Genomic DNA, 23,375 nt, shown 5'->3' with positions numbered 1-23,375 from the left:
CAAAAAACAAAAAGCTTCTCATGTGTATTTTCACACAGGAAGTATATAGTTGTAGACTGACTCTTTTCAGATCATAATTCTACCAACCACTCTGGTTCTTGAAATGGCAGATTCATAGTCAAAAGACCCAAGCCTGCCTCCCTCTCAATCTCTCTCTGTCTCTATCTCTCTCTTTCCCTTTCTCTGATTCTTATCAGAGTAGCTTTCACTTCTAAAAAAAAAAATTCCTTGGTCTTTAAGTATAGTAGCAATGTTTTTAAAATGTGCAAAGAGATAAATCTGGGTAAAGCGATTAAAAAGACTTTTTAATTATTAAAAATGATAAGAAAAAAATTAAAAATTTAAGAAACCTCATGATCATTTTCTTTTCAAATTTTATTTTGTTCCTATTTAAATGATATTAGTCACAGAAAACCTAGGTTTGAGGTATCTTAGCATAATCTTGGAGAAGGAAATGGCAACCCACTCCAGTGTTCTTGCCTAAAGAATCCCAGGGACAGGGGAGCCTGATGGGCTGCCATCTATGGGGTCACACAGAGTCGGACATGACTGAAGCGTTAGTAGCAGCAGCAGTGTAATCTTAGTAAAGGAAATATTTACACCAAACACCTTGCCTGCATTATTTATGAAATTCCATTCTTTAAAACCATAGGCAAACTGCTTATTCCAAGTCAAAGTACTATACTTTTTAATGGTACCCCTTCAGTCTGTTATCTCCAAAATGCGAATTGTTTTATTTTCTGTTGTATAAGTTCTACGGATTCATCTTCAAACCTGATCTCAGGACATAAGCCAATTTTCCTAAATTTATCTTGTGCTTGTTAGCAATTTGGATTTATCTCTGACAGAGGCTAAATGGCTTAGAATATTAATTTACACTCTTGTGCTAAAAATGTAATAAAAATCTTGGGTTTTGAGGGTAAGAGCCTGCAGCATTTCCATAACAATATGCAAAAGGCTCTGTTTTTACTAAATGTACCATAGTGAAATTAATCCTGAAAATAAAATTGTTTTCTCTCTCTTTAACATCTTGATACACGAACTAGTTGATACTTGCTTCAAGCCCGATTCCCAGCCTACTTAGAACAAAAGCTCTGGGCAGCACACTGTGATACCAAGGCTAACAGCTGTCAGCTAGTAAAGGCATTTGCCAGATGTTGGAGCCCAGAGGCGTTGAACAACAGTGATCATTACAGCCTTCCATCACCCCATTTAGAATTTACAACAAACTGAGCAGAAAGCCATTATTTCCACCTTCGGTATAAAGTTTTCCTCAGGCTGCAAGTGGAGCTCAGCAATGGACGGATGCACCATCTGCTCCGAGTTCACGGTGCTCTTTTCGTGGAACTTGCACCGAAAGAAATAAGTCCCAGATAAAGTCCAGAAAGCCGGAGACACTGTTTGTTCTTATCTGAGGGAATATCAAAATCCCTAAGGTTCTTGATCATGCCTAGAAAAAGGACATATATTGTAATTAAATGAAATAATAACACATCATAATATAAAGCATAAAATGAACAAACATTATGAATTAATCATACTCAGACAATTACAACCCATATGGCTTGTTAAACTCAATCTGCTACCTGTATTGACATTGAATGCATACTGTATATTCAGTGCTGCAGTTTTTCTCCCTTTGGGATATAATTACCTAATTCTGTGAATGAGCAAATGAGATGTACAGGCAATGTGTTCACCATTTGGTATACTCTCTAGTCGGTCTCCCTTAATGGGTCAGAGGATGCCTGCCGTACATAGCTCAGAAGCCTTCTGCATTCCTTTCCTTAGAGACACTGGTTCCTTGGTAGACAAATGTCCATCTCACTCCCACTTCATGCTAACTTTTCCTTCTGCTCTCTGTCAAGGTACCTCCCTACAGCAAGAAGTTAGAAGAGCAGTCTTTCTATACACCTTATCCAGGAAGGAAGAATGTATCTCTCCTGTGTAATTTGACACCACAGTCAAATGATACCAGTTCCCTGGAGAAAACTTTGCTTTTTCTATAATAAAATCAAAGATGTGACTTAGAATGACTTCCCCACTTACCAAGGTCCCTGCTGGGAATAGCAGTAATATCTACCCATGCAGAACTGTTATGAGAGTGACATAAAACATGTCCATTGAAGGGCCTAAGCCCAGCAGTCAGTTTTCACTAAAGGGGTAGTGACCTTCCATCCTGGAAACACCACTGCGAGCTTGATTGTTCCAGAGAAATCTTTAAAAACAACTAAGGAGGGACTTCTCTGGTGGTCCAGTGGCTAAGACTCTGCACTCCCAACGCAGGGGGGGCGGGTTTGATTCCTGGTCAGGGAACTAGATCCCATATGCTGCAATGAAGAGTTTGCATGCCACAGCGAAAGATCCCCAGGCTGCAGCTGAGACCTGGCACAGCCAAATGAAAAAGCACAAACAAACAAACAAACAAACAAAAAACCCAACAACTGAGACGCTGCTGAGAATGCTCTTATTCTGGAAGGACACAGACTGAAAATGACACTAGAAAAATGAGGGGTTGAACAGACTCAGGCCCAGCCTAGAGATTGGGTGTATCACAAAAATCACCAGGTTATCCACCAGCAGGTAAAGCCTAGGGAAATCCACAGGAAGTCAATGAATCTCACCAGCTCGTGGGATCAGAAACTAGGAACAAAGCCCCAACCAGCTGTACCTTCCCAAGCAACTCTTGCAGAGAGGCTGCAGAGGCAACAGATGAGAGAGGTCAGCTGTAGGTGACGCTCATCAGAAGGGTCAGAGTGGGCCCTAAACTTCTACCTTGAAGGCCAAACTTGTCCACACAACCCTCGTACCCTGAGCTGAGCAGCCAGTTCCAGCATTGGTGCCCAACTACAGATGCAAGATCTGCTGTGTGATCGAAAGAGGTAGAATGAACCTGATTCCTAAAGGGCCCGCAGAATCAGTGTCATGAATAAGCCTTAATCAGACAAATTTCACACTATCACAGAAAAGTAGACATGTGAAGCCTGTTTCAACGTTTATCCTCTTATAATCAAGCACTTTGAGTAGTGCTGTATCTCAGACAGAAAAGCGATGCCCGGGTTAGCGCTTTGCACAAACTTCAAACACAGAAACTATCTCCCCATATTCTAATTAGTTGTTTACAACTGCCAGGGAGTCCCAAGGCTTTTTTAGCTCAATGAAGCCCAGATTCTGCGCAGTTGATGATGGAGACAGGACTCCTCTTGGAAGGGAGCCACGGCCCATAGCCTTAATTCCTGTGTTCTGAGGTTCATTTGTCCCCAGAGGTCCTTGCAATTCTGGCTTCACCTCCAGCCCACCCTTTCAAGAATGCTCAGAGGCACAGCTGGGACCACTTAAATGAGAACATTTACACATAATTTTGTTAAGGACTTAGGGGAGAACAAAAAGGCAAGCGAGAGAGATTTGGTATATCAGAGCCTGAGTTTGAATTTTGGCTGCCCCTTTGTATTCAGTGAGCCGGGGACAGCCCCTTCAGTCCTCATGTATGATACACAGGCAATAGTATACCTACCTCATTTTCTTGTGGGGATTAAATTTTAAAAAATGAAAATGGCTGAGCATACATCCTGGTACATGGTAGGAATTTTTTTTAAAAAATTAGCTTTACTCTGTGGTTTTGTTTATTTTCTGCCTTATAAAGTACAGTTTTAATTCACCCTGATCCAAGCTGCCATCATCTCTCACCTGGATTATCACAGTGGCCCTTAACTATTCTGTCTTCTTGCTTTGCCCACCACCCGGAGTCTATGCCCGAGGCAGCAGCTATAGTGACTGGATTCATCTCCTACTGCTGTTGTTAACAAATTACCACAAATTTAGATGCTTAAAACAACACAGATGTATTATCTGACAGTTCTGGAGTTTGCCAAAATGGAGTCCACTGGCTTATTTTTTATTTAATTTTTATTTCATATTAGGATATGGTTGATTTACAATGTTGTGTTAGTTCCAGGCGTACAACAAAGTGGATCAGTTATACATGCATTCATTCTTTTTCAGATTTTTTTCCCATATAGGTTATTATAGAATATTTAGTATAGTTCCCCATGCTAAACAGTAAGTCCTTGTCGATCATCTATTTTATATAGAGTAGTGTGCATGTTAATCCCAACCTCCTAATTTATCCCTCCCCTCACCTTTCCCCTTTGTAGGACTTCTTGCTTTTCGTTTTTAAACTTTTCCCACTTTTTCTTTCTCTCTCTTTTTTTTTTTGGTCAACCACAGAATCTTAGTTCCCTGACGAGGGATCAAAACTGAGACCTCTGCAGTGGAAATGCTGAGTCTTAACCACTGGACAACCGGGGAATTAAGTTTGTTTTTGAAGGCTATGAGTCTGTTTTATAAATAAGTTCATTTGTATCATCCTTTTGGATTCCATATATAAGTGATATCATATATTTGTCTTTGTCTTACTTCACTGCTGCTGCTACTGCTGCTAAGTCGCTTCAGTCGTGTCTGACTCTGTGCGACCCCATAGACGGCAGCCCACCAGGCTCCTGTCTCTGGGATTGTCCAGGCAAGAACACTGGAGTGGGTTGTCATTTCCTTCTCCAATGCATGAAAGTGAAAAGTGAAAGTGAAGTCGCTCCGTCGTGTCCGATTCTTCGAGACCCCATGAACTGCAGCGCACCAGGCTCCTCCGTCCATGGGATTTTCCAGGCAAGAGTACTGGAGTGGGGTGCCATTGCCTTCTCTGTCTTACTTCACTAAGTATGATCATCTCTAGGCCCATCCATGTTGCTGCAAATGGCATTATTTAAATTTTTTATGGCTCAGTAATATATACACCATATCCTCTGCAGCTATTCTTCTGTCAATGGATATTTATGTTGCTTCCATGTCTTGGCTATTGTAAAAAATGCTGCAATGAACATTGGGGTGCATGTATGTTTTGGAATTATGGTTCTTCTGGATATATGCTCAAGAGTGGGGTTGCTGGATCATATGGTAGTTCTATGGAAGGGCACCAGCCTTGAAGACCTATAAAACTTTTAGCAGAAAACATAGGCAGAACACATTTTTATATAAACTGAAGCGACATCTTTTTGGACCCACTTTCTAGAGTAATGAAAATAAAAACAAAAATAAACAAATATGACCTAATTAAACATAAAAACTTTTGCACAGCAAATGAAACCATAAGCAAAGTGAAAAGACAGTCCTCAGAGTGGGAGAAAACATTTTCAAGTAAAGTGACTGATAAGGGATTACTCTCCAAAATATACAAATAGTTAATGTAGCTCAGTATCAAAAAAGTAAACCATCCAATCAAAAAATGGACAGAAGATCTAAACAGACATTTCTCCAAAGAAGACATACAGATGCCCCAAAAGCACAGGATAATATGCTTGACATGCCTGATTATTAGAGAAATGCAGATTACAATGAGGTATCACTTCACACTGGTCAGAATGGCCATCATCAAGAAGTCTACAAGCAATGAACGCTGGAGAGGGCGTAGAGAAAAGGGAACCCTCCTACATTGTTGGTGGGGATGTAAATTGGTACAGCCACTATGGAGAACAGTATGGAGGTGACTTAAAAATCTAAAAATAGAACTCCCATTGGCTTAAAAATCAAGGTGTCCACAGAGCTGTGTTCCTTCTGGAGGCTCTCAGGAAGAGTGCATTTCATTGCCTTTCCTAGTATCTAGAGTTGACCCTGGCCTCATCCTTACTCCCTGCATTCCTTGTTTCATGGCTCCCTTCCTCCATTCTCAAAGTATAAATAGTGGGCTGAGCCTTTACACTGTTACCTCTCTGGTTCTCCCTTGCCCATCTCCTTCTACCAGTAAGGGCACTGTGATTATTCTGGACCCATCTAGACAATCCAGGATAATCTCCCCATTTTAAGGTCACCTGACATAACATGTTTACAGTTCTGCAGACCACATCACGGACATCTTTGGGGGTCATTATTCTGCCATGCACAATGATTGTGTTAAAACAGAAGTCTGGTTCTGCCACTCTCTGCCCAAAGCTCCCCACTCAGAACATAAACCACATTCCTACCTGACCCACCAGAGCCTGTACTCCTCTCATTTCCTCTCCAGCCTGCTCTCCTACTGCTCTCTCCCTCACTCTGCCCTAGCCACACTGGCTTCCTGACCTTCACTGGTTAAATGAATATCCCAGGCAAGCAGCTACTTGGTACTTGAAAAAAACACATTTCACAAAAAAAGGATATCCAAAGTACAAATAAGCATGTGAAAATGCACTCAACTTCATTAAGTCATTCAGGAAATGCAAATCAAACCCATAATACAATACTACTACAAGCACCCCAGAATGGCAAGAATTGAAAAAGATAGAAAATACCAAGTGTTGACAAGGATGTAGAGCAATGGGAACCCTCAAACACAATTGGTTGGAGTATAACTTGGTACAACTACTGTGGAAAAATGTTTAGCAGCTCCAGGTGGTACCAGTGGTAAAGAATCCTCCTGCCAATGCAGGAGAGACAAGAGACACGGGTTCGATCCCTGGGTTGGGTAGATCCTCTGAAGGAGGAAATGGCACCCCACTGCAGTATTCTTGCCTAGAAAATCCCATGGACAGAGGAGCCTGGTGGGCTACAGTCCATGGGGTCACAAAGAGTCGGACAAAGCCGAGCATGCACGCACACATGTACTAAAGCTGGGCACATTCTGTGACCTAGGAAGGTCACACTATATTTTAATTGCTTGTTAATCTTCATTTCCCATAGCCCATGAAGGTCTGAGAAGCAGGCATTATGTCTGGCACACACTGACTCTTAGAATAGCGCCTGGCATACAATAAGCACTCAAAGCACCCTTGCTACATGAGTGAGTCAAGGCATCTCAGAGCACCTTTCATGATACATGGACAGACCCTTGGAGGTTCATCCACCTACCCCATGTGGTTACATTGCTTCCATTACCAACCTCTGAGGTTGTGGATTGGATGTTTGTAAGTAATTAAGCAGGTTTCCTTACAATATGCCTTCCTTCCCACCTACTAAACCAACAAATGGGGTTTCCCAGGTTGCACAGTGGTAAAGAATCCACCTGCCACTGCAGGAGATGCAGAAAGACACAGGTTCAACCCCTGGTGGGGAAGAGCCCCTGAAGTAGGAGATGGCAACTCACTCCAATATCCTTGCCTGGAAAACTCCATGGTCAGAGTAGCCTACAGGCTACAGTCCATGGGGTCACGAAGAGTTGGACACGACTGAGCATACACTCAAGCCAACAAATCCTGGTTACTCTTGTGAGTTTGCATAGCACTCGGATGGCTCCCAAACATAGACCAGTCCTTGCTAAAGAGCTGAGTGAGTGAGGGAATGAGTGGGTGAGTGAAGTTCACGGTGAAAAACCACAGTGGAGGGCAGCATGTCTTCATAAACTCTGGCTCCTTCCTCAAACCCCTGAACCTTTCTATCCCAGTGACTTCTGGAAGTCTCCAGATGGAGTCTCCCTGTGACATATGGTAGCCGGCATTTTCTGAGCCCCATTCTGCTCAGCCCCTCTCTGTGCCAGGGCTCTGCTGTCACTGACCCCCTTGTTTCCAGGTGCCACCACTGCCCACAAGAGGCACTGCTGTCATCAGCAGTGCCCTGAAGGCTTCCAGGCACCAAGCCAGCACCATATTCTCTGCAGTTTTCAAACCACTAAAGTCTCTTCTCACTCCTGCAAGAGTAGGGGTGGGTTGCCCCTCCCCTTTGTGCTAGACTTTGTCACTTGGGTCCCAAAAGAAAATTACTTCTGTGACATATGTCTCTGGCATCCATCTCTTTAAAGTCCAGGCACATGTTAATCTGTGTACCATCTTCCCAATCTCTTCCCCTCTGGCCCTACTTCTTCACACAACTGCTACAAAAACCCTAGTCACATTAGCTAATGTTTATTCTGTGCCAAGTACTGTCAGAACTCTTCTAAAGGCCTCACACATTTTTAATCAGTTAATCATCAGCACAGTTAGAACCAGACATAGAACAACGGACTGGTTCAAAATTGGAAAAGGAGCATGGGAAGGCTGTATATTGTCACCCTGCTTGTTTAACTTCTATGTGGAGAACATCATGCAAAATATCATGCTGGATGAATCACAAGCTGGAATCAAGATTTCTGGGAGAAATAAACAGCACCAATCTCAAATATGCATATGCTACCACTCTAATGGTAGAAAATGCAGAGGAACTCTAAAGAGCCTCTTGATGAGGGTAAAAGCAGAGAGTGAAAAAACTGACTTGAAAGGAGAAGTGGGTGGCAGAGGATGAGATGGTTAGATAGCTTCACTGACACAATGGACATGTTTGGTTTGAGCAAACTCAGGGAGATAGTGAAGGACAGAGGAGCCTGGTGTGCTACAGTCTATGGGGACACAAAGAGTCATACACGACTTAGCAACTGAATGACAACAATATCAGCACAACCCTGCGAGACAGATAATCTCCATTCGACAGATGAGGACATTAAGGAAAGATTTAGCAATTTGTCTGCAGCCATGCATTCAGGAAGTGCTAGCACCAGATTTTAAGCCCAAACAAACCTTGTGTAGATCAACTCTTGGCATGTTCATCCTCACTAGTCAATCACAATAATGGAAAAAGAAGCAAAGCCAACATTGATCTAGTGCTCACTAAAGGATTAGGCTCTAGGCTGCTGCTGCTGCTGCTGCTAAGTTGCTTCAGTCGTGTCCGACTCTGTGCGACCCCATGGACTGCAGCCCACCAGGCTTCTCCGTCCCTGGGATTCTCCAGGCAAGAACACTGGAGTGGGTTGCCATTTCCTTCTCCAATGTATGAAAGTGGAAAGTGAAAGTAAAGTCGCTCAGTCGTGTCCAACTCTTAGCGACCTCCTGGACTGCAGCCTACCAGGCTCCTCCGTCCATGGGATTTTCCAGGCAAGAGTACTGGAGTGGGGTGCCATTGCCTTCTCCAAGGCTCTAGGCACTTTATGTCTATTATCTTATTTGAATCTCTCAGTAACTAAAATAACTGTTATGATGTTTTCTACAGAGATGAAGAATCTGACCTGTAGAGAAAAGTTGAGTAATTGCCAATGTCACAGTCCTTACGTGGTAAAGTCAAATTTCAGTCTCAGGTACTATGACTCTGGAACCCATGACTGAAACCTCTGTGTCTTGTGACTTTTGCCTCTGGAAGACCACAGCAATGGCAGAGGATGTACAGGAGGTTGATGGTGGGGCTTTAGGAGTGGCTGAACATTTCTGATTCCCATTCATGGATATGGCTTAGGCTCCAGTTAGGAGCTATATTCTGCCAGGATATGCAAAGTATTAATACAACAAAATATTATTTTTTTCTATATTGCCATGAAAATTACAACATTTAAGTGCTCTTAAGTCTTTAAGAACACCAAGCTACATTTCTTTTCTACCTTTAAAAGAGTAAGAATGGGTACCAGAGCTAAGAATGTAGTTCGACTATCAAGTTTGCAAAAAAATTAAAAAGAGACAGAAGGCTAGCTACCCTTTGCTTCCCTGTCAGTATCGTGCCTTGACTCGACAAACCATAGCTTCTGTCATGACTGGTCCAAGAGAAAAGGAATACTTTTCCAGACTGAACACATGCACCTTATTTACAATTCCCAAAGGAGAGAATGATTTCCTGTTCATTTCCCTACACTCAGGAGGAGGCTATGACATGCTTTCCCAAAACTTCTTAGAACATGATATGGAGGGCACGGAATAGCCCTCTGGACTTGAGCCGTCGTGTTCAATGTAAATAGCATTCCTTGCAACTAGACATGTCATGTTTGATGTTTGCTACAACCCTACTGATTAAATAGTGGCAGAGCTCTTTAATAAGCTTGGTAAGAGGCAAGGTTTCACGAGAGGTCACACCTGTCATAGAGGCATATAAACTTCCTGGCAAACATCTTGGAATGTAAAGAGCCTTTGCCACAGGAAAATTTCCAATGAAATCTTGACTCTTGGGATCACAAAAACTGTCACATCACGTCCATATAGCAAAAGACAGCGACCATTTATAAGAGAAAATGCCAAACCCTGGATGCTCCATAGGTAACAGCTAGAAGTCTAAATAACAAGATAAGACTATTTTGTTATTATATGACTTTGACAATACACTTAATGGCTGAAGAAATGTTCTAAGTTAAACTCTCTTTCAAAGTAAAGTATTTGAAATAGTGGATTACTATGTGGCTCATTGCTCAGAGATTATTTGTTAAACTGTGAACCATTTGGGGACCAGAAAATTTTCCAAAAATTGTCATTTCCACACCCCCACTCTTCCACCTTAATTTCTGTGTCCCTTCCTTTCTATACAGATGTTGTGTACACTATGAACAGCATAAACTGATTTTTTAAATCTTGTGATTTAAAAATGGAGAGAAAAAAATCAAATAATTATGAGTTTGCTGCTGCTGCTAAGTCGCTTCAGTCGTGTCTCACTCTGTGGGACCCCATAGATGGAAGCCCACCAGACTCCCCCGTCCCTGGGATTCTCCAGGCAAGAACACTGGAGTGGGTTGCCATTTCCTTCTCCAATGCATGAAAGTGAAAAGTGAAAGGGAAGTCGCTCAGTCGTGTCCGACTCTTCGAGACCCCATGGACTGCAGCCTACCAGGCTCCTCCTCCCATGGGATTTTCCAGGCAAGAGTACTAGAGTGGGTTGCCAAAGCCTTCTCCGAATTATGAGTTTAAGGGTAAAAAAAAAGAATTTTACCTCCAAAACTTTTCAAAATGAATAGCACATTCAGGCACCTACAAACAGCCCTCTTGTCTATTATTACAAAGAGATGTAATCTTCATGTGAAGTCCATTCTTGATATAATGAATTTTATATTATTTTTTATAGAATTTTAACCCAGGCATTGGGTATGTCACCATTCTGTTAATGATATCACAAGTACTACTGATTAAGTAATTTCAATGACCAATGCTTAAAAACAATGGACTATTACTCTGAACAGTTTGAATTAAAGGACAATCTTAAGCTTTTATCCTGTCTTCATTGTATGAACTATATTTCAGAGTAACCAATTAGTGCTAGTTGATGAGGGAAATCTTTTACCTCCAGTTAATGCATAGTTAAAGGAAGATGCAATGATAAAATCATCATTTTGTAACCCTTAATGTAATAATTGATTTAGGCAACAAATAGCAATCAGTGCTAATAGTGAAGAACTAGAATTTGTGGCAGATTCCTTCTACTTATAAGACGAAAACCACATATTATAATGGATGGGTCTGCTGACACCAGTTGAATCCATTGATCAATCTTGGCATTTTGAAATAGGCAGATATTTGTTCTCCTGGAGCAATGCAACATGCAGCTGTTGTTCAGTCACTCAATTGTATCCAACTCTTTGTGACCCCATGGAGTCCTGCTTAGCATGTCAGGCTTCCCTGTCCTTCACTATCACTCGGAGTCTGCTCAAACTCATGTCCATTGAATCAGTGATACAATCCAACCATCCCATCCTCTGTCATCCCCTTCTCCTCCTGCCTTCAATCTTTCCCAGCATCAGGGTCTTTTCCAGTGAGTTGGCTCTTTCTATTAGGTGGCGGAAGTATTGGAGCTTCAGCTTCAGTCCTTCCAATGAGTATTCAGGGTTGCTTTATTTCAGGATTGACTGGTTTGATCTCCTTGCAGTCCAAGGGACTCTCAAGAGTATTCTCCAGGATCACAGTTCAAAAGCATCAATTCTTCAGTGCTCAACCTTCTGTATTGTCCAACTCTCACATCCATATATGACTACTGGAAAAACCGTAGCTTTGACTATACGAACAATATAGTAAAACCCAAAATATTGAATTGGCCAAAAAAAGTTCATTTGGGTTTTACCATAAGATGTTACAAGAAAACCCAAATGGACTTTTTGGCCAACCCAATATTTCACCCAATAATATTAAAGCTTTTAGAAATAAAAGAAAGCAAAAGACAGGAACAAACCCAATGTTGTAATGAGGAAGACATCAGACAAATTCAGAATGTGTATCATTTTACAGGATAACCAATCTCTTTAAGTCAATGGCATGAATGAAGTGGTAGTGATTTGCTCTTGGTTCTTGATTTAAAGAGACTTAAAAAACGTGCAATCTAATACAACATGTGGACTTTCTTGAATCTCTATTTGAATAAAACAACTAAACAAATTGAGAAGACAATTGGGGAAAACTGAATATGGATAGTATATGAAATGATATGAAGGAATTATTGCCGGAGAGACATAAGGCCTAATGTCTTATGAAGGAAAATGTCTTATTTGTACAGAGAGGCATACTTAAGTATTTGAGAGTGAAGTCACAATGCTTGGAATTTCCTGTAGACTATTTCAGCAGAAAAGTAGACTGTTAGTCAAACATGGTAAAATGTGAACAACTGTCCTTTGTACTGGTGGGAAGAAGTTCCCCATACAAATCGAAAGGAAAAATAGGACTGAAAATCAATATGAGGAATTAGGCATTCGACAAAACATTTTTTAATCAAACCACACAATCCATGGTACATGATGAAATAAATATAATTAGCCTGCTTTGCTAACTGCCACAAGTTGCTACTAGTTTTGGCTGTACAGATTTATTGGATCCAAGCATAGGTAGTTATTGATATAAAGCAGAATGGAGCTTGAATCTTGGGATTGTCGGAGCAGATTTCTTTCTAATTTCAGGCTACAGGAGAGTGAAAATCTTTTTGAAAACTGACAAATGTGTATTTGATCAAGATTCTTCTGGCACAAGCAATGCTCACTCAAACAAACTAAGGCATATTGGTGAGGAAAGAGGGATTATCATGAGAAACAGTGAGATGGACCCAGGGCAGAAAATGAAGAGGCTGCACAGCAGACACGGGCCAGGAACCAGAGTGCTGTCCAGAGCCCAGGTCTACCTTCCTTCTAGAATCCGAGCCTCCAGGGAGGTAGACTGTCCAGGGAGGCAGACAGCACAGTATCCCCAGTGTCTAAACAGTGCCTAACACACAGTAGTGCCTAAGAGAGTGCCTATTCACAGAAACAAATGAATCTCAAGGTGTGGGTGGGGAGGGGGAAGCATAAACAAGTGAACTTTACTATCCCTCCCCTCTTCCTTCCGCCTCTTCCCTCTCCCTCTTCTGCCCTCCTCCCTTTACTCCCCCCCTCCCTCTCTCAGGCTAAATGGCCTTTCATCCCTGCCTCTCCCTGCACTCCTGGCATAATTAATTCTCTTTTTCTCCATAGATTGCTTTTTGATACTTCTCTATACCCAGAGCCAAGCATGGCCACACTCACAGTTCCTGAATTTACATATCTTTAATTAAAGCAATTGCAGACACAGAGTAGCTCTCTCAGGATCAATTCCAAATTTTCAGGAAAAAACATTCTGAGTGATTCAGCCTAGGCCAGGTGTCCAATCCTGTTGAATTGACTATGCCAGGTTAATGGTTAAGGTCAATATAATATAAACAGGTCACCTGGGTCCATCCTCATGGGTAGATGACAGCAGTCCATAGAAAGAGAGGTCATGGCCAGGACAATGAATCTTATTTCAAGTTAGTAGATATTAGAGATCACGAAATGGTTAGTTTTGTCCAATCAGTGCTTCAACTTCATCAGTGCATACGCCATAGCTGTCACTAGGTCCCCCATTCCTACAGGGCACATGTCCAGCTCTGCCCTTGTAAGGCAGGGACTTTAGCTAATCTGTTGATCGCTTATTTCCAGTGCTTAGAGGAGCGTTCGGTACATAGTAGGCAACTGATAGACATTTGTTCAGTGAATGTCGGATAGAGTCTTAGTCAGCTGGGGCTGCCATAACTCATTACTTGAGGCTCAGAGGCTCAAACAACAATTTATTTCTCACAGTTCTGGAGGCTGGGAAGTTCAAGGTCAAGTGTGTCTGGTGAGCACTCACTCCAAGGTTTGCAGGTGGTTGTCTTTTCCTTGTATCTTCACATGTTGAAGAGCAGAGAGTGAGAAGCAAGCTCTCTTTGTCTTTTCCTTTAAGGGCTTTAATCCCATGCATGAGGGCTCTACTCTCAAAGTCCCACCTTCTGACACCATCGCATGGGGTTTGGTTAGGATTTCAACATGAGTTTGCAGGGAACACAAACATTCAGTATATAAGAGAGCATATAACAAGCAGATGCAACCTGCCTTAATGTACCATGCTGTGTGTGCTCATATGGGCTTCCCAGATGGTCCTAGTGGTAAAGAATCTGCCTGCTAAAGCAAGAGATGCAAGAGACATGGGTTCTGTTGCTGGGTGGGGTCAAGAAGATCCCCTGGAGAAGGAAGTAGATCCCACTCCAGTATTCTTGCCTGGAGAAACCCATGGACAGAGGAGCCTGTCAGGCTAGTCCATGGGGTTGCAAAAGGCGGGACATGACTGAGCAGCTGAGTCTCATATGCATACCCATACACTAACATGCATGCGCAGTTCAGTGACAGCCACAGACACCCTTCCCAGCAATCTGGAGGAGTCGATCCTGCACCTGCTCAAGGCCAATCCATAACTTGTCCTCACAACCCTAATCCCTTGCTCTCCTAGGTCCTGACCCTTTGTTTATTCCCTCTCTGGCTTCTCTTCTCTTTCTTGCTCTTGATCTCTTGCTCTTCGTGACTTCCTCTCAGCCTATAAAATACATTCACATCTCTCCCACCCTAAATCCACCCTGGTTGGGAGGAGTCCCAGAGCAACTTGCCCTGTAACACTCACCTCATTTCACATTTTATTTTATGCATTTATGCACTGGCCAATTGGACATTGATAATTTTCATAATTTTAAAAAACTCCCCCCAACAAGTGTACAGGCAGAAATACTTACCACATGGGTCCTGTTCTTCTAGGAGACTTACCGGACTCATACTGGCCAGCTAAGTGTTCTACGGGCCCTGGTGTACATCTAGAGCTGCATTTGCCACATGATAAAAAATCATCTGCATACACATCTATCTCCCTCCAAGTTGTCAGCTCTTAGTGGACAGGGACCATAACTTTTCAAATCTTTGATTCTTTAGGTCCTAGTACACATGTGATGGTAGTAGAATTCCACTAAGAGTTTTTTGAAATCCGTTTCAACAATTTCTGTCAAAGGAAGGAGAGGTACCTTACATCATTGGCCAGTCTTAACACCACATTGCATTGCAAAATGGAAACGGCACAAATAAATGATTACCTGCAGTAAATAAGCTCTCTCCATGTGTGGGCCCTGATTTATAAAGTAACTGACTGGTTACTTATCCCTGCAAGGAATTTGCTGATATTTATTATAGTTGCCATTTTAAGGCAGTAATTCTAGCAAAAGAATCATCAAGGACTCTTCCTTTTCAGCCCTTTCCACAGAATATGGGATGAATAACACTGAAATTCTGTACTCCTATAGAACAGAGTTTGACCACAGGCCATTCTCTTTCCTCAAAGATTGTATTTTGAAGATAGACTTCTGACATGAATCATTTTTCTTTTATCTCCTTCATTTTTCTGACTTGTTTTGTAGAGTGCCCTGAATGATGGTGTTAACAGCCCTCCATAGGAAACACCTCCAAAGAAGAAGGGTGGAATTCATCCTCACAACACCAGGGTCTGAGCGGACATTCCCCATTCATGGACGTGGACTGAAGGACAGAAAGAACGAGTGGGAACACCTGCTGATACCCAGGCTTCATAATAGTGAGATTGAATTCTCTCCCCAAATGAAAACACCACAGAACTGTGATGATTTTTATATCAGGTCTTTGACTTAAAAGGAAATCAAAACATTCCTTGGAAGAAATCTACAAGTCTCTCCCTGGAGTTAGGGCAGAGCAGATTCTACTGCATGCACTTAAAAACCTTGAGCAGAAGAATGAAAGGAAAGCAGGCAGAATCCTCAATGGGAACTCTCCTTCCTAGCCTGTATGTAATTTTAGGGATGGGTAAAATAGAGTTTTGTACTTGAGAATATCTGAGAATATCTGCTCCAGATAGGTGCCCATGTCGTACAAGTTCTGTTGTTCAGTCGCTAAGTCATGTCTGATTCTTTGCAGCCCCATGGACTGCAGCATGCCAGGCTTCCCTGTCCTTCACTATCTCTCGGAGTTTGCTCAAACTCATGTCCATTGAGCCGATGATGCCATCCAAAGCATCTCATCTTCTGTTGCCCCCTTCTCCTTTTGCCCTCAATCTTTCCCACCATCAGGGTCTTTTCCAATGAGTTGGCTCTTTGCATTAGGTGGCCAAAGTATTGGAGCTTCAGTTTCAGCATCAATCTTTCCAATGAACATTTAGGGTTAATTTCCTTTAGGATTGACTGTTTTGATCTCTTTGCAGTCCAAGGGACTCTCAAGAGTCTTCTCTGGCACCACAATTCGAAAGCATCAATTCTTCAGCGCTCAGCCTTCTTTACCATAGTTTGGCTATATGGACCTTTGCTGGCAAAGTGATGTCTCTGCATTTAAATACATTATCTAGGTTTGTCAAAGCTTTTCTTCCAAAGAGCAAGTGTCTTTTAATTTCATGGCTGCAGTTACCATCCACAGTAATTTTGGAGATCAAGAAAATAAATTCTGTCACTGTTTCCATTTTTGGAGTTAAAGAACAAACTTGTATCATTTAGAGCAGGTTGAAGCCAATGAAATATTTGTAGGTCTATTGATTCTCGACTACTCAGAGGGCATAAGTATCAGGACTGTTCATATCAGGACTGTTCTTATCCATGTCACACATCCCTTCATCAACTTATTATCCATTTAGACTGCACACCAACTCCTTCCAAAGGACTTAGAGTAGCTCTGGGCAATGGGAATGCTGTTTTCCTGTTCTCATCACTACTCGGCTCCACAGCTTCCTTACTTCATGGAAGCCACAGCCTTGGGCTTCAGAGGGGAGCCAGCTGAATTGGCAGGAGCCCATCAAAGGATGGGCACATACCACAGCCATTTGCATTTTTCCAATTTTGTATCCCTGCTTCAGTAGACACATAGGACATTCTTGAAGGTATCTTGGCAACTCAGCCCCATATTCATGCCTGAAGGTACCTAGTCCCAGGTTGACTAATCCACTCATCTAAATTACATGCATTGGGTGACCATGGGATTTGCTGACTGTGTTCAATTCAGTGCAGCTCTTGGAGTTTTTCAGCATCTCAAGTTACATGAAGCATATGTTAGAATAAATCGACTGCCTTCTGCTACTGGATTTTGGCTCTACTTCCAGAGAACTTCTGAGTGAGAAAATGGAATATGCACTCAGTATGCAAGATCCTTTTCCCTTAACTGGACTTGAAGCAGAGAAAACAAGGAATTTGAACCTGACCTTGGTCCTTTGTGATCTGGCATGCCGGAATATGAAAGCGAACAGAAGCAAAGGGGAAAGAGTAGCACTGATAGAAAATTCTCCATGGGATTGGGATGTGATTTCAAGGGCCTTTACTTTAAAAAGTAGTCTCCTGTATGTTCTTTGATTCCTTTACTAAGGAAGGAAGCAAGCCGTTGCAGTAGAAACTTGAACCTAAAACACAAGTATCTGTATAATAGTTGTCTGTTTCACTACCGGTGAGTCAGGCAGTGTCTTGGGCTCCATCTGCCATAAAACTGTGCACCCACTGATTCACATAAAAGCTGAGAGGCTGGGGAGTTCAGGCAAATACAGCAACATCATATGGCTGCAGGCTGGGGACCTGACTCAGGAGTAGAGGGTGGAGGAGCCACAGTGCAAGGAGAACAAGGTGCCCCCTGAAAAATAATCAAGCATAAGCGAAGAAGGTTTCTGCACCGTGAAACTCAGCCAGTGGCCTGAGGCTGGAGAGGTCTAGCAGCCCTGAGCGCTCAGTTAGAGGCTCTCATGGCCTTAGGTCTTATTCATACTCTCGGCAGCTTGTGTCAATAATTTCTCTTGGAAAGAAAGCAACTCTAAATCAATTCAGTTTTCAGTTTCAGGCTCTACGAATTCTTGAGCTATAGAGTTGTCACATTTGGGGGTCAGTTAACCCGAATTAGAACTTCTACTAAGGTGCAACACAGATGGAGCATTCTCCTTCTCTTCAGTCTTGAAGTAGGAGTGACAGCAACTGGACCAGCTCAAAGCACTGGGACCTGAGGCCATGACCCTGAGTAACAACCAGTACTGACTTTCATGAACACCTAGAGTGCCTTCTAGGAATGCCCAGAGCAATTCTTATATATAAGCAGATTTGCAAAGCACTGGAATCTCTGAATCTAGGCAGACAGGTTACATTAATGGGACTGAACTGTCTTCACCAGCTGTGCAACCCCCTGGACTAATTTAGCAGGCCAGGCTCCTCTGTCCATGGAATTATCCAGACAAGAATACTGGAGTGGGTTGCCATTGCCTACTCCAGGGATCTTCCTGACCCAGGGACAAAATCCGCATCCCCTGCATCTCCTGCATTGGCAGGTGAGTTCTTTACCACTACACCACCTGCTGCTGCTGCTAAGTCGCTTCAGTTGTGTCCGACTCTGTGTGACCCCAGAAATGGAAGCCTACCAGGCTCTTCTGTCCCTGGGATTCTCCAGGCAAGAACACTGGAGTGGGTTGCCATTTCCTTCTCCAATGCATGAGAGTGAAAAGTGAAAGGAAGTCGCTCAGTCGTGTCCGACTCTTCGTGATCCCATGGACTGCAGCCCACCAGGCTCCTCCGTCCATGGGATTTTCCAAGCAAGAGTACTGGAGTGGGGTGCCATTGCCTTCCCCGACACCACCTAGGAAGCCCCAATTAAAAAGGAAACTGTTCTCCAGAATTCAGAGTGCCTTGTCTCTGGCCCTGATACCTGACTGGATGCCTGGCTTCCAGCCACGGTTCTCTCTCTGGCCTGTGGCTTCGGCCCATCCTTGATACACTCTTAGCCTCTCCTTGAGAATTGCTGTAAGGAGCCTAGCTCCCACCCTGATCACTGCTTCCTTGTTAATGTGCTAACTTTGTCTTCTCTGCCTGGAAGGCAGAGAGTTACGGAAGTCTAGGGCAGGGTTCTTGACCTTCCCCAGAAGGAGAAGAATATATCTCAGAGGACCAAAAGCATGTGGCCAGGCGGCTATCGAGCAACTCAAAAAAAAAAAAAAAAGGAGCCAAGAGTATTCCTGGGAGTGTCAAGGAAAGTATCACACCCAAAGGACAAAGGGTGTCAGGAAGCAAAGCCAGGAGAGGTGTAGAGCTGAATGGAATCAGGTTTGAGAGACTAGGAAGGGGAAAATTCCTGGGACGCTGCAGAGTGGCAGGGGTCCAGTGGGTCAGGGAGCCACCCAAGGCCAGACATCTCCAGGTAGCCTAGGCTGCCCAAATGACACGCTCCTCTCTGCTTTGAATGCCCCCTCTCACAAGCCTATCTGAGCACTCACATCAAACACTGACTATTACCTCACACTACCACTAAACCCGACACACACCGCTAATGTGCGATTATCACTGTGCACATCTCATTTATATTCAAGTGATTCAAATTAAGAAAACAAAAGACAAGAAGAGTTCACCCATTTATTTCACCTCCCCGATTCCCACCTCCAGCAACCACCAATCCATTCCATGAGCTTGATTACATATTATTAACCTGGTCGATCCCCTCAGTGCGCATTAAACAGTGAACTACTTGGTGTCAAAGACTTTGTCTTCCCATTTTTTAAATCTTGGCACTCAATCAGATCCTGATATGTGAAGACTCTCGAGAAGGAACAATTGATTGGAAATGTGATAGATGGCAAAAGCATATCTAATTTAACTCCCCCCCTTAAATCCCACAACCACAGCAAAGAGATTTAACATAAATTAATAAACAAGCAAACAAACAGATAAACCTATTTTGAAATTTCAAGGGAAATAGCAATTTCTATTGTTCATCATGCAAACTACTAGTAAGTTCTTTGGACCTCACTACCTAATAAGTAAAACTACTAGGCATTTCTTTGTCCCTAGGGATGACATGAATAAATTATTGAGACTCTAGGAGAGCCATGGATGAGAAAGTTTGGGAACCCCTACTCCAGAGGCAGTTCCCAGTTGGCAAGCCCATCTCGCTGTTCAGAGTTTCCAATAAGTTTTCTCCTCTTTTTCTTAAATATGAGCAGATACCTGAGCATATCAGACAACTGAGGAGAGCTTGTAACATGAAATACAGAGATAAGAACACACACACACAAACAGAAAGAAAACAACACCACCAACCAGGGATCGAACCCACAGCTCTTGCATCTCCTGCATTGGCAGGAGGATTCTCTACCACTGAGCCACCTAGGAAAAAGTTCCTGTATGTCCAGCGAAAAAGGTTCTAACTACCTAAGGAAGAATTCCTATGGCATAAATTCCTATAGCATATTGGGATATTCATATCCCAATACAAATCTTGGTCTTTGGACCTTATTTAAGTCTTCAACACAGTTCCACAGGTCAAAAGACAACAGCAAACAATAACTGCAATTCATGGCTGTGGGAACACAAATAATAACAATCTGAAAATCAAATACGCCGCCTTCATGTCAAACGACAACTGTCATTTTATTTTAAAATTCTATTTTTGTAGATTAAAAACTGTGTCATCAGGCAATTATGGGTATATTTTTTCTATGTTCTAAGAAAAAAATATCTATAAGAGGGTCATTTTGCTCTTTAGTTTTTTCATAGAATTGGACTAAATCATGGCAATTAGTGTAACGGAAATGTTTATAGCAATCTCTGATGGCAGTTCCACTAATGTAATGATTTAGCTCAAGCCCAGTAAAACATGAACATGTTTCATTAGGATGAATTGGAATCAAAAGCAAAGCAAGTTTTTGCTTACAGTAATTCAACATACATCATCTCATCAGCAATGCCAACTATAAAATTAAGGATATACAATTAGTCAATCAGACGGTTCCTGAATTAATTAATTAAGCAAAGAAAATCAGCAAGCAAGGACAGGACTACATCCAACAACATACTCACCCCTCTTGGAGCAATCTTTTCTGTTAATTTTTATCTAGTTATCCCAGTAAATCACAGGACTAAATCTTCTCCACACGGCTTTAGCAATCAGGACACCTCCAGATCAGCTTTTGGAAAATTCTCACACAAGTAGCCACCACTTTGGTATCTCATAAACTCATCCTCCAGGAGGATAGCATGGCTTTGTTTCTACATCTGAGAATTATTTGTTTTGTTGTCTGCCTGACAAAGTCATGCCTGTAATAATCCCCAAGGGTTCATTCAACAGCTGCCAATAGATCTATGTTTAAACTCAGGGTTTAAAGTATTTCTTTATTGGTAGGAATAAGAAGAAATTCAGTTACCTTGAGGCTTTAATTTCAAGACAAAGTGTATTACTGGAAATAGAGAAAAACATTTTATAAGGATAAAAAAAGAATTGTATAATGTGAATGATGAAGTCTAGGTGCTAGGTATATGAGCATTCACTGTGAACTTCTTTTAACTTTTCTATACATTTGAAAATTTTTTAAATATAATAATGGAAAATATATGGAATTAAAATGTATGACAACAACAGCACAAGACAAAAAAGTGGTAAATTAAGTGAAAGTGTTCTTGAGTCTGTCCACATATTAGGAAACAGTAAGAGTAAAATTCACAGTGGCATCCAATGTCAGAAATTCATATTGTAATTGCTAAGGTAAGCATGCTCAGTCATGTCCAACTCTGCCACCCTATGGACTGTAGCCTGCCAGATTCCTCTCTCCATCAGATTCTCCAGGCAAGAATCCTGGTGTGGGTTACCATTTCCTCCTCCAAGGGATCTTCTCGAACCAGGGACTGAATCAGCGTCTCTTGTGTCTCCCGCATTGGCAGGCGGATTCTTTTACCACTGAGCCACCTGGGAGACCAAAATAGATTAAGCACTAACAGAGTAATAGAAGCTACGTAACAAACTGGTTGGTTGGCAGACAAGGGCTGGAATAATAACTTTTCAATCAATCTCAATGAAAGTAGGCTTCCCAGGTGGCGCTAGTGGTAAAGAACCTGCCTACCAATTCCAGAGACATAAGAGACTTGGGTCCGATCCCTGGATTGGGAAGATCCCCTGGAGAAGGGAATGGCAACCCACTGCAGTATTCTTGCCTGGAAAATCCCATGGACAGAGGAGCCTGGCAGGCTATGGTCCATGAAGTCGCCAAGAGTCAGACACGACTGAAGTGACTTAGCACTTAGCACACAATGAAAGTAAGAAGGAGAAAGAATCTAAAACAATGAGTTAAATGGTAAACAAATAGTAATATGGTAGATACAGCCCAAGTATATCAATATTTATTTTAAAATAACTAAATACTCCAAAGAAAGGAAAATGTTGATTAGACTCCATTTTTTAAAGTTCTTATGCTGGGTATAAAAGACATACCTTAACTATAAGGATACATATGGTTATAAGAAAAAATGGAAAAGGGTGTACTAAATAAAAAATAATCAAAAGAATTGGTGTAGGGAATTGCATGGCAGTCCAATGGTTGGGACTCCACACTTTCACTGATAAGGGCATGGATTTGAACACTGATTAGGGAATTAAGATCCCGCAAGCAGAGTGATGCAGCCAAAAAAAATAAAATAACAATGTATACAGTGTTCAGAAATGAAAGATAAGATTAAGAAGTTTTTTTAAAAAACTCATTATAATCCCAATTAAAAAGAATATATGTTTACACTACATTGTTCTTGTTCAGTCGCCTAGTTGTGTTCGACTCTTTGTGACCTCACGGACTACAGCACTCCAGGCTTCCCTGTCCCTTACCATCTCCAGGAGTTTGCCCGAGTTCATGTCCATGGCATTGGTGATATATCCAGCCATTTCATTCTCTGTCACCCCTTTCTCCTCCTGCATTCAATTTTTCCCCACATTAGGGCCTTTCCCAGTCACTTGGCTCTTCCTATTAGGTGGCCGAAGTATTGGAGTTTCAACTTCAGCATCAGTCCTTCCAATGAATATTCAGGGTCGATTTCCTTTAAAACTGACTGGCTTAATCTTCCTGCTGTCCCAGGGACTCTCAAGAGTCTTCTCCAGCACCATAGCTTGAAAGCATAAATTTTTTGGCGCTCGGCCTTCTTTAGGGCCGAGCTCTCATAAGCATATGTGACTACAGAAAAAACTACATAGGCTTGCTTATACTATGTTATATATGTATATATATACACTCTATGTTATATATATAACATATATACTATGTTATATATTTGCAAATAAAAAAAGATAATCACCAAAATGTGAATAGTGAGTGAGTGACGGGTATGGGTAATTTTTATTTTCTTCTTTGTATTTTTTCTGTATTTCCAATTTTCATTACCTTGACATACAATCACTCAAAATAATATTTAATTCTTGCTATGGTCTGAATGTTGCATTTCCCTACCCCCACCCCACAAATTCCTATGTTGAAATCCTATTGCCCAGTGTGTATTAGTAGATGGCAGTTTTAGGAGATACTTAAGTCTTGAGAGTGGAGCCCTCATGAAGGGGATTAGTTAGCTTATAAAAG

General features: G+C 42.0%; 1 long non-coding RNA gene across 1 annotated transcript in view; it reads right to left on the bottom strand.

The window, feature by feature from the left end:
* Window positions 1-366: 366 nt before the first annotated feature.
* The window catches only part of LOC113902301, a 53,968-nt gene continuing 30,959 nt past the window's right edge, over window positions 367-23,375 (bottom strand). The window contains exon 3 of the long non-coding RNA XR_003513752.1: window positions 367-1,450. This is a non-coding gene — a long non-coding RNA (uncharacterized LOC113902301). The remainder of the gene's footprint in view (window positions 1,451-23,375) is intronic.

Source organism: Bos indicus x Bos taurus, chromosome 2 (assembly GCF_003369695.1).
Source record: "Bos indicus x Bos taurus breed Angus x Brahman F1 hybrid chromosome 2, Bos_hybrid_MaternalHap_v2.0, whole genome shotgun sequence".
Classification (NCBI taxonomy): Eukaryota; Metazoa; Chordata; class Mammalia; order Artiodactyla; family Bovidae; genus Bos; species Bos indicus x Bos taurus.
The sequence above is the reverse complement of the archived record's forward strand: the minus strand, read 5'-3'. Positions and strand labels throughout refer to the sequence as shown.